A 12,022-nucleotide genomic window follows, 5' to 3' on the forward strand; every position below is an offset into this window, starting at 1 on the left:
CCTAAGGAGAAAACTTAAGGTGTTAAATGCAACTGATCCCTGGATCTTTGGACTGTATTTTATTGATTATAGATCAAAAAGAATCACCAAAGCACTGCATCCTGTTTTTATTTATGTTTCACACAACAGCCCGACTTCTTTGGCATCGTGGTTGTGACTCCGAGACATTTAACAACCTCACACTGACTCACAGATGACATATCAAATATTGCCTTAAATCAGCCTTAAATGTTTGATGATGATGTGGAAGGGTTAAAAGGTTCCTCATGTCAAAATGTGGCTTCATGTGGAGAAGATCAGAGATATTACAAGTGAGCAGCTGAACTTATTTGATGCCATCTGGCAACTTTTCACTAAATATTTGGAGGAGATAACACAGATCTGTTGGACATCTCTGTTCCCACTGCAGGATCCTTTGATTTTGTTCTGGACGTCTGGGCTGGGTGTTTTGTTTTTTCTACATGTCTTAAAAACAGAGCGGTCTCTCGATTAGTTTTGTAAATTCACTGATTATCTTTACATTGCATCTGTGTGTTCACAGATCATTTTGATACTTTTATATTTGCTGCACTCCATTCTCAAAATATAAATAGATATTGTCAGTGACACTGAGTCAACCTGCTGACTTACAAACTCCCCCGGCCCCTGCTGGAAGACTCCACAGGTCTCGCTGCCACAGCAGGGCTGCGCTCACCTCCGTCACCACCTGTGCTGCCCTCTGAAGACGCTACAGGGATCTGAAATGCAGCACGTCCAGACCGAGCAACAGTTTGTACCCTACAGCCTCCAAATCCCCCTCCGTCCCTCCTTCACCAACACAACAATTTTAAATCCCACTACCACGGACTGATGCACAGTAACTGCATGAGCACTTTATCTTTTCCTTTTTACAGCACCTGATTTATCATATTTTAGCCTTATCCTATTTTAATGTGTGGGTATGTGATTTTTCTTTCATGAGAGACAGCAAATTTCGTTGTGCGTGAGCATGCAGTGACAATAAAGGCTTTTCTTCTTGTGCTACTTTTATACTCAGCCAAAGTTACACAGGCTCACGTTAAAGTCAGAATCTGCAGTTTATTTAAGCTATCTTTTTTTCTTAACTTAAACTAATGTTTTTTGTTTATTACTTGTTTTATTTTGTGTTTTTTGTTGATTTTTTAAATGATGCTTAATAATAATAATTTTTATTTAAAGGGCACCTTTCAAATCAGTCCCCTCACAGAGCATAAAATAATGTACGGGACGAGGCAGCCGGAGCTGTGGAGCTGCTCACAGCCTCTCTAGCCGAGAGTGTAAATGAGTCTGTTTAAACGGGGGCTCTCCGACAGGAAGTGACACATTTATGCAACTTTCTCATTAAAATCAACAATAAAACACAAGTTTTGGATCTGATCATTTCATCCAGAATTTTTGACATTATAAACTCTCAGCATCTAATGTCTGATCCTCCTGTAACATTTATAACACTACATTCTTCATATAAACTTAACCGATCGCCTTTAAATGAGTGTTGGACAGAGTTAATATAGTTTTGTATTTTTCATTAGTTTTTATTTCATTTTAAATTTTTGTTTTCAATTCAGTTTAGTTTGTTAGTTTTCATGGTGACTTTGTGGCTTGTTTCATTTTTACTGTTTACAAAATGTTAAGCTTTCCTTTAGTTTTTGTTAGTTTTATTTTTGATTTATTTAATATAAGGAGTATTTGTCAGGGGCAAGATTTAAGAGGTTCAGAGCAGCTATTACAACACAGACACAAGGCTGTGTAGAGGCAGCTGACTGACAGTCATGTCGATTCACAGTCTCTCTAAACATTTGCACCAGTGCCTCATCGTGTTTGTGTCGTGGACACATTTTACCAAATTTACAAACTCTAAAACTAAAAAAAATTCCTGTATATATATTTTTAGTATCTAATTTCATTTTAGTTGGTTTTGTAATTACATCATTTTGTGTCAGTTTTTTTTCCTAAAGTCTAGTTTCTGTTGAGATTTTTCCCCACACCTAGTTTCATTTAGTTTGAGTCAGTTAACCATAATAATTAACCATAATTACCTCGGTGTTGGACAAAAGACAGGAAGTGGTCGCCCATTCGCCCGATCTGAGTGCTGCTGCTGACAACTGAGTAGGTATTATGGTTTTCAGCACACTGTCCACAATGACACATAATCCCGAGAGCACAAACTGCCACCTGCTGGTGAAGGAGCGCAGTGAAACACAGCTGACGACTACAGAGTGTGGAAGATACACTCACACACTGACACATCTATTCATCTGTCATGTGTTTAAAAAGATGGTGGCTGTGGCTCAGGAGGTAGAGCAGGTCGCCCACTAACCTCGACTATGAGTGTATGACTGTGTGTGTGTGTGTGTATGAATGTGACATGAAACATAAAAAGCACTTTGAGTGATCAAAAGACTAAAGTCTATTTATAATTTACCATTAATATTGCTTTTATTTATCACATCACCACCGTGAGATAGAAAGAGCAACCTGTTACTAACCTAACCTGTTACACTCAGCGATAGGCCTACACTAGAAGGATGCAGTCGAAAACATAGCCATGTTATCATACCCTGTGTGTAACTAATTACGTGCCTTACCCTTATTGATCCCATAGTTGAAAATGTCTAGGAGCAGGAGCACGGATGCACTGGTGCCAGGCGGGAGCTTCTCGCGAGATTTTGAAGTATCTTGTCTCCTCGTTCAGGAAAAAAATTAGCACAAAAAAAAAACAGAAAAAAAAATACCCTGAAAAACAGAAAAAAAATTAGCACAAAAAAACAGAAAAAAAAAATACCATGAAAAACAGAAAAAATTACTAAGAAAAACAGGACTTTTTTTGTCAAGTGAAGGCAATACGCTTCCGTAGGTAAGGGATTTTAAAAGATCTCAAAAGAATCTAAAATCAGCATTTCACTGTCTGAAAAACAGTCTACAAGTGGAGGACAATCAAAACAACTGCCACCATGCCCAGGTCTGGCCGTCCAAGCAAGTTCACCCCGAGCTCAGACTGCAAGATGATAAAAGAAGTCTCCAAAAACCCTAAAATGCCATCATGGGTCCTACAGCAGGCTCTTAATACTGGTGATGTGAAAGAGCCTCTACAGTCAGAAAGAGCCTTAAGGGAGGTGTGCAAGGAGGAAAACTTTGCTCTCTAAGAGAAACATGAAGGCCAGACTGAAGTTTGCCACAGATAATGTAGACAAAGACCAGGACTTCTGGAATAATGTTCTTCAGACAGATGAGTCTAAAACTGAATTATGTGGACACCATAACAGAATGTGGCGTAAACCAAATACAGCCCTCCAGGAAAAGAGCCTCATACCAACTGTGAAACACAGAGGTGAATGTCATGGTTTGAGGATACTTTGCTGCAGCAGGACCAGGCCAGCTCACCATCGTAGAATCCACCATGAACTCTACCATGTATCAGAGGATGCGTGAGGAACGTGTGAGACCCTGCAACATGACAATGACCCGAAACATACCAGTGAATCCAGCAAGGACTGGCTGAAAACTAATGGCTACAAGAAACGTGTCACTGCAGTTATTTCAGCTGAAGAGGGTAACACGAACTATTCAGGGGCAGGGTGTCCGAACTTTTTCCTCAGTTAGAATACGCATTTGTGTTGATATCCTTTGTTTAATGAGTAAAACAAGGTTATTTTTTGTTGTTTACCTGCAATTAAATCACTTTCTTTTCCAGAGATTAATAAAAACAAGATTAGAAATCGATATCTGAACATTTCTTAATAAAAGATCTGAATATTTATTGGGTTGTCCTCATTTTTTCACGTGGCTGTTAGTGCATCTGTGTGTATTTTGGGCCTGTGTGTGTGTGTATATGACAATTGAGTCAAAAAATTGAAAATGAATAAAGTATATCTTAAAGTCAACCAACTACATTTTTAAAAATGACTCATGGGTTTGTGGATAACAGTTGAAATAAAGAAGACAAACTTCTGAAATCAACAAACTGTCAAATAAACTTAAAGTACACTCTAAAAAATAATTCATGGTTTTAATGGATAAAAAGTTTTTCAGCATAAAAATTTTGTTTGTTTCATTAAGGTTGTTTAATCAGTTGACAACTTATTTAAACTAGTCCATACCCATTGGTAGCTTTGTCACCTTCTACCTATGCCAATCCTCAATGCCTATGTGCAGTTTCACATAGATTGACCACGTCAGTGAGTAGAAAAACGTGGGACAGACAGAATGACTGACTGACAGAATGACACACTGACAGTTTCCGTGATTATGTACAGCATACCATACCATGACTTAGTCATACCAAACATTAGAAAAATCAACAACATTGGTCCACAGGGGGAGCCACAGCGATCGGTCGCATTTTAGCCATTTTTAAGCATTTTTCTGTTGTTATAGCGCCACCCAGTTGCCAATTAGAGTTAAATTTCTCCAGTCACCTTGAGGCGTCCTGTTCTACATATCTACCAAGTTTAGTAAAAATCCATATGGCGGTTAGGCCTAGATAAGAAATGAGCTCTCTAGCGCCCCCATTTTGTTTGATGGGGTCAATAATGGAGGGGTCCCCTCAGATTATGTGTGGTCATATGCCTACAAAGTTGCGTGGTGATGGGTGAAACCCTTGAGATGTTCTACACCTTTATGTGATGAGCCACGCCCTCCGCAATATTCATTGCCTTATAGAAGCTCAGTTTGAGTAAGTTTTCCAACTTTTGCCAAGAGGGAACTTTAGATATTGGTCCCTAGATTATGTTCACCCAGTTTCATGCAGATCGCTCAAACTTCCCAGGAAGAGATCCATTTGAAGTGTTTTTCAAAAAATTCAAAATGGTGGAAAATCTATATAAGCGGAAGTTATGGGTTCTTGAGGCAAAGGAGACAGGAAGAGTAACTGTTTTCTTAACATTGGATAAGCCTAAGGTGGGGTGTCTCCTTTATCCAATATCTCTGCTATAGCGCCCCCCTTTGGCCAATTGATGTAATATTGCTTCATACACATCCTCCCATGACCCTCTACCACTGTGCCAAATTTCACATGGATTGACCAAGTCAGTGAGGAGAAAAACGTGGAACACACACACAGACAGAGGTTTCGTCATTATATAGTAAGATATTTTAAATATTAAGTTGGTTCAACTTCTTATGCTTTCGAGGTCAAAGCAAATTGGTTGTGATCCTGCTGGATCAGGTTATAAAAGACTCACAGGATTGACTCAGTCAGGCAAGGTCTGGAACTAAAAAGATGCATGAATATTGTAACCTTCACTTTTTAAAGTTGAACCAGTGGATCATTTATGGCTTTATTTGATTAGAGCTCCCTGAACACGACCTTTATACTCATATTTTCATGAACAATATTCCTACAATCATCAGTTCCACAGCCTGAAATAATTCCAGGCCTCCTGTCTGTCGAACGTCTCAGTTACAGTTTAATTTACAAAGGTTTAACATGTCGACATTTTTGTCATTGAACATATTTCCAATGCAGCTGTTCAAATGAAATTTACACCAGACATTGATATCCACTCAATAAAACTACACAGAGAAAATAATGCCGGCTTTTAAGACACTTCCTGTGTGAAGAATTGAATCTCTCACAGTGTTCAGATGGGATTTTAATCAGATTTTCCACACAGAGTCTTTAAATCTAGAATATTCTGAGGGCCTGCCGGTGAATTCTGATCTTCCAACTCGGTTTCTCTCTGAAGTCATCGAAATCTGGTGCTTGGTCAGTGACTTCCAGTGCCAGACAGCAACAAAAAAGCTGTCCTTTAACGTCGGCATGATACATGGCCGGTCACCAATATTGCGTAATGGTGACCAGAGGTATCGGGGGAAACGCAGCGGGAACCACTTGAGTCTTTGCAGTGTGTTTTAGATTGTGATCCTGCTGGAAGGTCCACCTGCGTCTCATCCTCACCTTCTTGGTGGATGGCAACAGATTCCTCAAGAATTTTCCGGTACATTCATATTCCCTTTCATAATTTGGATTCTGCCGGTACCATGAAAAGATAAACAGCTCCACCATGATGCCTGTACTGCCAAACTACACTGTAGGTATGGGGCTTTTAAGGTCACACACACACAGAGCTCTGATTCCTCCAAACATGACACATCGTGTTGGTGGCTACACGACTTGGAGAAGATTAGAGGGAGAACATCGTATGGTCAGATATGACAAAAATCTAACTTTTCTGCAAACAGTATGACATATCTGGAGTTTGAAGGTGGAGGCGTCATGGTGTGGAGCTGTTTCTCTTTTCATGGAACCAGCAGAATCCAAATTATCAAAGGGAAGATTAATGGAGCCATGTTTCAAGAAATTCTTGTGAGGAATCTGATGCCATCCACCAAGAAGGTGAGGATGAGATGCAGCTGGACTTTCCAGCAGGGTAACAATCAAAAACATACTGCAGACAAGACTCTCAACTGCTTCCAGAGACAGAAAATAAAGGTGCTGGATTAGACTCAGAGTGCTTTCAGCCCTAGAGTCGTCTCCTTTGGTCTGAATCAGGGACTAATTTTGTCCCAAAATTGTATAATTGCCTAGAGTTGGTTGGTGTTCTCACGGCAGCATTTACAAGAGGACCAGATCAAATGCCTTGTGTGAGAAAGCTGCTCTTGATTGGTCAGAATTTCCATGTGGGAAAAATCCAGGAAGTAAAGCAAACGTTGAAGAAGAGTACACTTGCAAGATAAATGTGACACTTTCTAATGTCACAATGGAGGGACAACTACGCAGGTTGATTTTAGCGCTGCTCATCGTGGACTATATTGCTGTCATTGTTCATTTTAGTCAAAGCATACAGTTTGAAAACGAGGCGCGGCTCCAACTAGAAAACAATGTTTTGATGCATTGGATGTGCTGAATGTGCATATTAAGGCAGTACAGGAGGAGGTGCACATTAATAATCCTCCAGGACTGTAACATGCTCATGTTTAACCCAAACAATGTGTCATGTGACTGCAGTTGCTTCACATCCAGGTCGGAACACCTTCTCACCACAAACCAACCGCACCAGAGTTCATTTGTAACCAGACTGAGACCACCTCTTCAAGAAGGTCTCGGTCTGGTTGTTTTGGTGCACACCTGGCCAAACGAACGAACCACACTGAGGGGGCAAACTAACTTGAGTTCAACTGAACCGAACCAAACAGGGCAGGTGTGAAAGCAGCCTTAACCCTGATAGAACATTTGTGGAAGAATGGACCAAAACCACATCTGAACACTGAGAGATTGCTTTCTTCATACAGGAAGCAAACAAAGGCTCTTACACCAGTTATTAAATATATTTTAATTAGCATGTTCAGTACTTTTATTCCTGTTATTCCATGTAACATTATATATACATACATATAATGTAACATTATTTACTCTGCCATCTTGTACTTTCAAATTAGCACCTGCACAATTCAAGAACGCTATCAAAGGTTTGTTTTAATCTCCCCAGTGTTACGCTTCAAGACTATCTGGGTAAACGGCCGACAACTGAAGTTTACCTTCTTCATGCGTGAGGATCTCGCCACAGTAACATGCTGATAGTTTCAAACACAAACATAAACGATCTTTTATCACACATGAACTTTAACTCTCAGGTCTGGTTCTGCTCTTGTTTGCTTGGAAGTGTTTTTTTAACAGTACCTTTATCTGAGACCGGTTTTAAAAAGGTCCATTCGTCCCACCTCTGGGGTTTAATCCAATCAGCAGACTCTCAGAGTGGTTCTGAAAATGATTTTAAAGTTCTTATATCAGTATCAGATCTGCTGCTCTGACATCTGGTTTGGGTTTTGCGAGCTAACTCAATTCTTATAATAAAATAGAAGCTTCGATTGATGCCTGGAGGACTTGTGCAGTACAGATCTTATCAAAGTGTTCAGCTGGTGGGGGAATCGCGGGACTGTTTGGATTGTCACTCGGCCAAACAGCAGCTTCACTTCAGAGACCAGATTTACCCAAATATGAGACCACAGTTTCACTGCCACAGACCGTATTTCCTTACATTTAAATTTCCGATTTCATTCCTGCTGGTTATGATATTTTACTTTAAGTGGTCGGTCAGACAGGATGTAAATAAAACCGAGCGTTCCCTCCCTTCCCCACAAATAACCTCCATCTCATCAGACACAAGGGCTCTGCATAAATCTGTCTGACTCAACAATCGCAGCAGCGTGACAGTTTCACTGGAGCCCACGCTGCCTCAGTCGAAGATTCTGAGAATCAGTTCTGCTCTGACTGAACAAGAGTTCAATATTGAGAAAAACAAAACTATTTATAGTTGATCTCATGTCAGCTTCTTGAGCCACATTATCAAAGGTCCAAACAGTGACACTCGCTGTTTTCTTTTATTTCTTCTTATTCTTCTCTGCTAAAAGTGTTTGTGCAGCAAAATAAGTGCAACAAAAACTCATCAAAACTGGCAGGTGAGTTGTAAATTCAAACAATGTATGACATTTGATTGTGTTCCTATGATTACTACTGACTGTTTTTAATATTTTTGTGTTGAATTTATGTCATAAAATATAATTGTTAAGACCCTACAGCTCAATGACTTGGAGAAAAGCAACATACTGTCAGATCAGAAGGCAGAGTCGGCTGTGCCTGTGAAGCCACAGTCCACCATGCAGTCACCACAGACTTATTTAATAATTAATACTTTTTAATAAGAGGAACCATCAAAATATTTGCTAAAGCTCAGCTCAGAACGTGGCTCATATTAGCTGAAATGTGTGGCCCAGTGTACCTGAACACATGAAGGTAAATTGGGCCACTAACAAAAAAATGCTTTTTCATCAAAAATAATTTTATTTAGCAAAACATTAGCATCAGGACATGTATTATAAATCATTATTTATATATGTACATTTGTTTTTTATTTTTATCAACCTTCCCATTGACAGTTAAGATTTGGTATGTCAGGGCACTCACCATGCAGATCTCTGGAGCAGTCTCAATATGAGGCTTTGCCCCACCCACCATAGCAACCATAGACCAATCATATCAATTGTTACATGTCAAGTACTGTTGCGGCAACAGTTTGAAATCATTTGCATTCATTGGCTGTTAACTTTTACAGAGCTGAGACGCTCAAACCTTAAAAGGCCCATTTTACCTGATGGCTCAATTTAGCTGATGTCACCCTATTAATGGCCAATTCGCACGGGATAAGAAATATCAGTAAAACTACCACAAGTGGGAGGGGTACATCCATTCACGCACTGCCGTCCCCTCCTGTCGCCACGTTGCTTCCTGTGCGTACCACACTCCTTGCAGGCAAAACACACTTGAATCGTGTTCGTCGTAGGCCCACAGTGCCTGAGGTTTCACACGGACTTGTCTGACTGTGAAGTGCAAAACTGAGTGCTTCTTCAAGAGCCTCCATGCTTAAAAATCTGCGAAAAACCACTTGTAAACAGGATATGATGAAATATCTACACACATATTTACTGGGATTCGTATAACCTGGATTAGTATAACCTGAGGTAATTTTCCGGGACCCTTTCACAGAAGGTTAAAGTCACGGTAATCTTTACTGACATCGTGTGGTAATGATTACTGACATGGCACATTCAGACGGGACTAAAATCTCTGGTAATTATTACTTTACCCCATGTCCCTATGTAAAACTAATCCCGTCTGAACAGGGCTTAAGGCACAAAAAAAGGACACTCATTGACCTGAAGGTGGCGCTGTAACAATCGAATTTACATTTCAGCAATTATCTCAAAAACAGCTTGAATTCAAAATTCTTTCACCATATTCATCTTTCAATTCATCTGCATTATTTGCTCCGGTAAAAATGTCAACTTATGTGACTTTTTCCTCAATTTTTTGGTTTCCTGATCTAAGGTCACCAAAGAAATTTCGTCAATCCATTTTAAAGTTATACATTTTCAAACCTTTGTCTTTAAAGTCAATTTAACATAAATACTCAAATCAAAAACGTCACGATCTTTGTCTTTTAAAAGATCATTTTGCACATCAAGAAAGTCGCAGTTCCATAACCACTTATCTTGTTGGAGGTCGTGTGTGTGTGTGTGTGTTAAGCAGACTGATGCCAAAGAACATTGGCGTGGACTAAGACTGCAAGGAAAGTTAGCCTGTCTCGATTTTGTTGATCATTCTACCTCACATTCAATGTACAGACATGCTGCTGTTGGTGAGGATGTCTTAAAATTTACCATCAAAGCAAGATTGCAAGTACTGTCAACTAAGTATAATCTGTCAACCTGGTACCCAAGTATGCATGAACCATTTTGTTTAAACCATGATTCCTAACAACTTGAATCAACTGCACATGTTCTAAATGGGTGTCATGCTTACAAAGCTCTGTATATTGCTCGTCATGATCGCATTGTCGATCTAGTATCTGAGGCTGTGCAAAAAGCTTTACCATCAAGCGCTGCAAGGTATAAAAACTTGAGTGTTGCCAGGTTGGTTTGACCTGGATTATGACATCTTTGCCAACATCCCCAATACACCTGACATCGTTTTTGTTGATAGCCGCCACACGGAGGTCCTGATTTTGGAAGTAGGCTGTGTGTTTGACCGGTACATGGACCAGGCTTTCCATGACAAATATTCAAAATATCAACCATTACTCCGAATCATAACAAGTCTTGGTTACAAATGCAAATTCTCCGTACTCATATTTGGAAGCCTGGGCCATGTGTATAAATATACCACTAGTGGCCTGAACATTGCTGGCATATCTAAGCGCAGAGCAAAAAAGCGTGCTAAATTTTGCTCTGTTTCTGCTGTTACAGGCAGCTTGGCTGTATGGAGGAGAAGATGCTATGTATTTCCATGAGTGACCAGTATTGTCTTCTTGAGCCCCTTTGTATTTGATTCCCTGCCATATTTAATGTAATTGGCGGAATCAAATAAAGAATTCAAATGTGTGTGAGGCGACAGTGCTAACCACTGCACCACCGTGCCGCCCCTCAACTGCAGTTCCAAATGTGATCAAAAAACAGTCTCTCCATTGAATACCACTTTTTCTTTCCAACATAAAGTTCAATGGTGGACGTCCTGCGTCACAGTGTTGTGTACCTGATGTGTGTTCTCGTCGGCTCACACTGAGTCATCCTCTACATTTTGGAAAAGCTAGCAAAACCACAACCCAGAAAATTTTCAAATTGCCCATCATAGTGTTCTACTGGAAAGCATGTGCAGCTGCATCGTGCTAGAATATAGTGACATTTCGATGGACTCAATAATTGAGTCTCAATTCAAGCTGCATCCTCTGAGGCTGAAAAATCGAGCCAACACAGAAGTTAAGAAAAACTGCAGATCTAACAGAGTCAATCCCCACGTCTTCCATGTTAAAATGTCTGACTTTACAGCAGAAATTAACATGTTTACAGCCTTATGCAACAAACAGTTTGGGTTTCTGTAGTTAATTTCAACATTCATCACGACTGTACCGGGGTTAATTTTTCTATAACTCACTCACTGACTTCTTATTAAGGCCCAAAGTTATGCATATTTGTGACAGACTGTAGTTTGAGACAGCTCCACCCTCTCACCCATATATGATCACTTCTGGCTCCAAAAACACAACATGGTGATGCTGCTGCAGTTACAGTACGCACAGCTTCAACCAGCAGGGCCCTTATCTATGTATTTACATCACTTGCTTTCCCACAAAGTCAGATTTGCCCCAGGTGCGTCCGACTCGTCCAACAAAGTCTCTCTATCCTCTTAAAGGAAATTGTCAATAAGACCTTCTTGTCCTCTTAATACTTCCATCATCTCTACATGTTGCGATAACACTGTTTGTAATAGAGTTTCTACTACAGCATCCTGTGGGGTCAAGAAACGAGCAGTCAGACAGGTTGTAAACAAGCAGGCGGTTTATCCAGATGATTAAACCACTTTATCAGGAGGTCAGACTGAAAGTCGAATCACCCGGAATATGTCGATATAAATTTGGTGTATGCTGATGGATGTTTATAAAGAACAGTCTGGAAAATACATTTATATCTCAGCTTTGTTTTCTCCTTCAACTACGTTTGATTCATCTGC

This window comes from Epinephelus fuscoguttatus, linkage group LG1, assembly GCF_011397635.1.
Source record: "Epinephelus fuscoguttatus linkage group LG1, E.fuscoguttatus.final_Chr_v1".
Lineage (NCBI taxonomy): Eukaryota > Metazoa > Chordata > Actinopteri > Perciformes > Serranidae > Epinephelus > Epinephelus fuscoguttatus.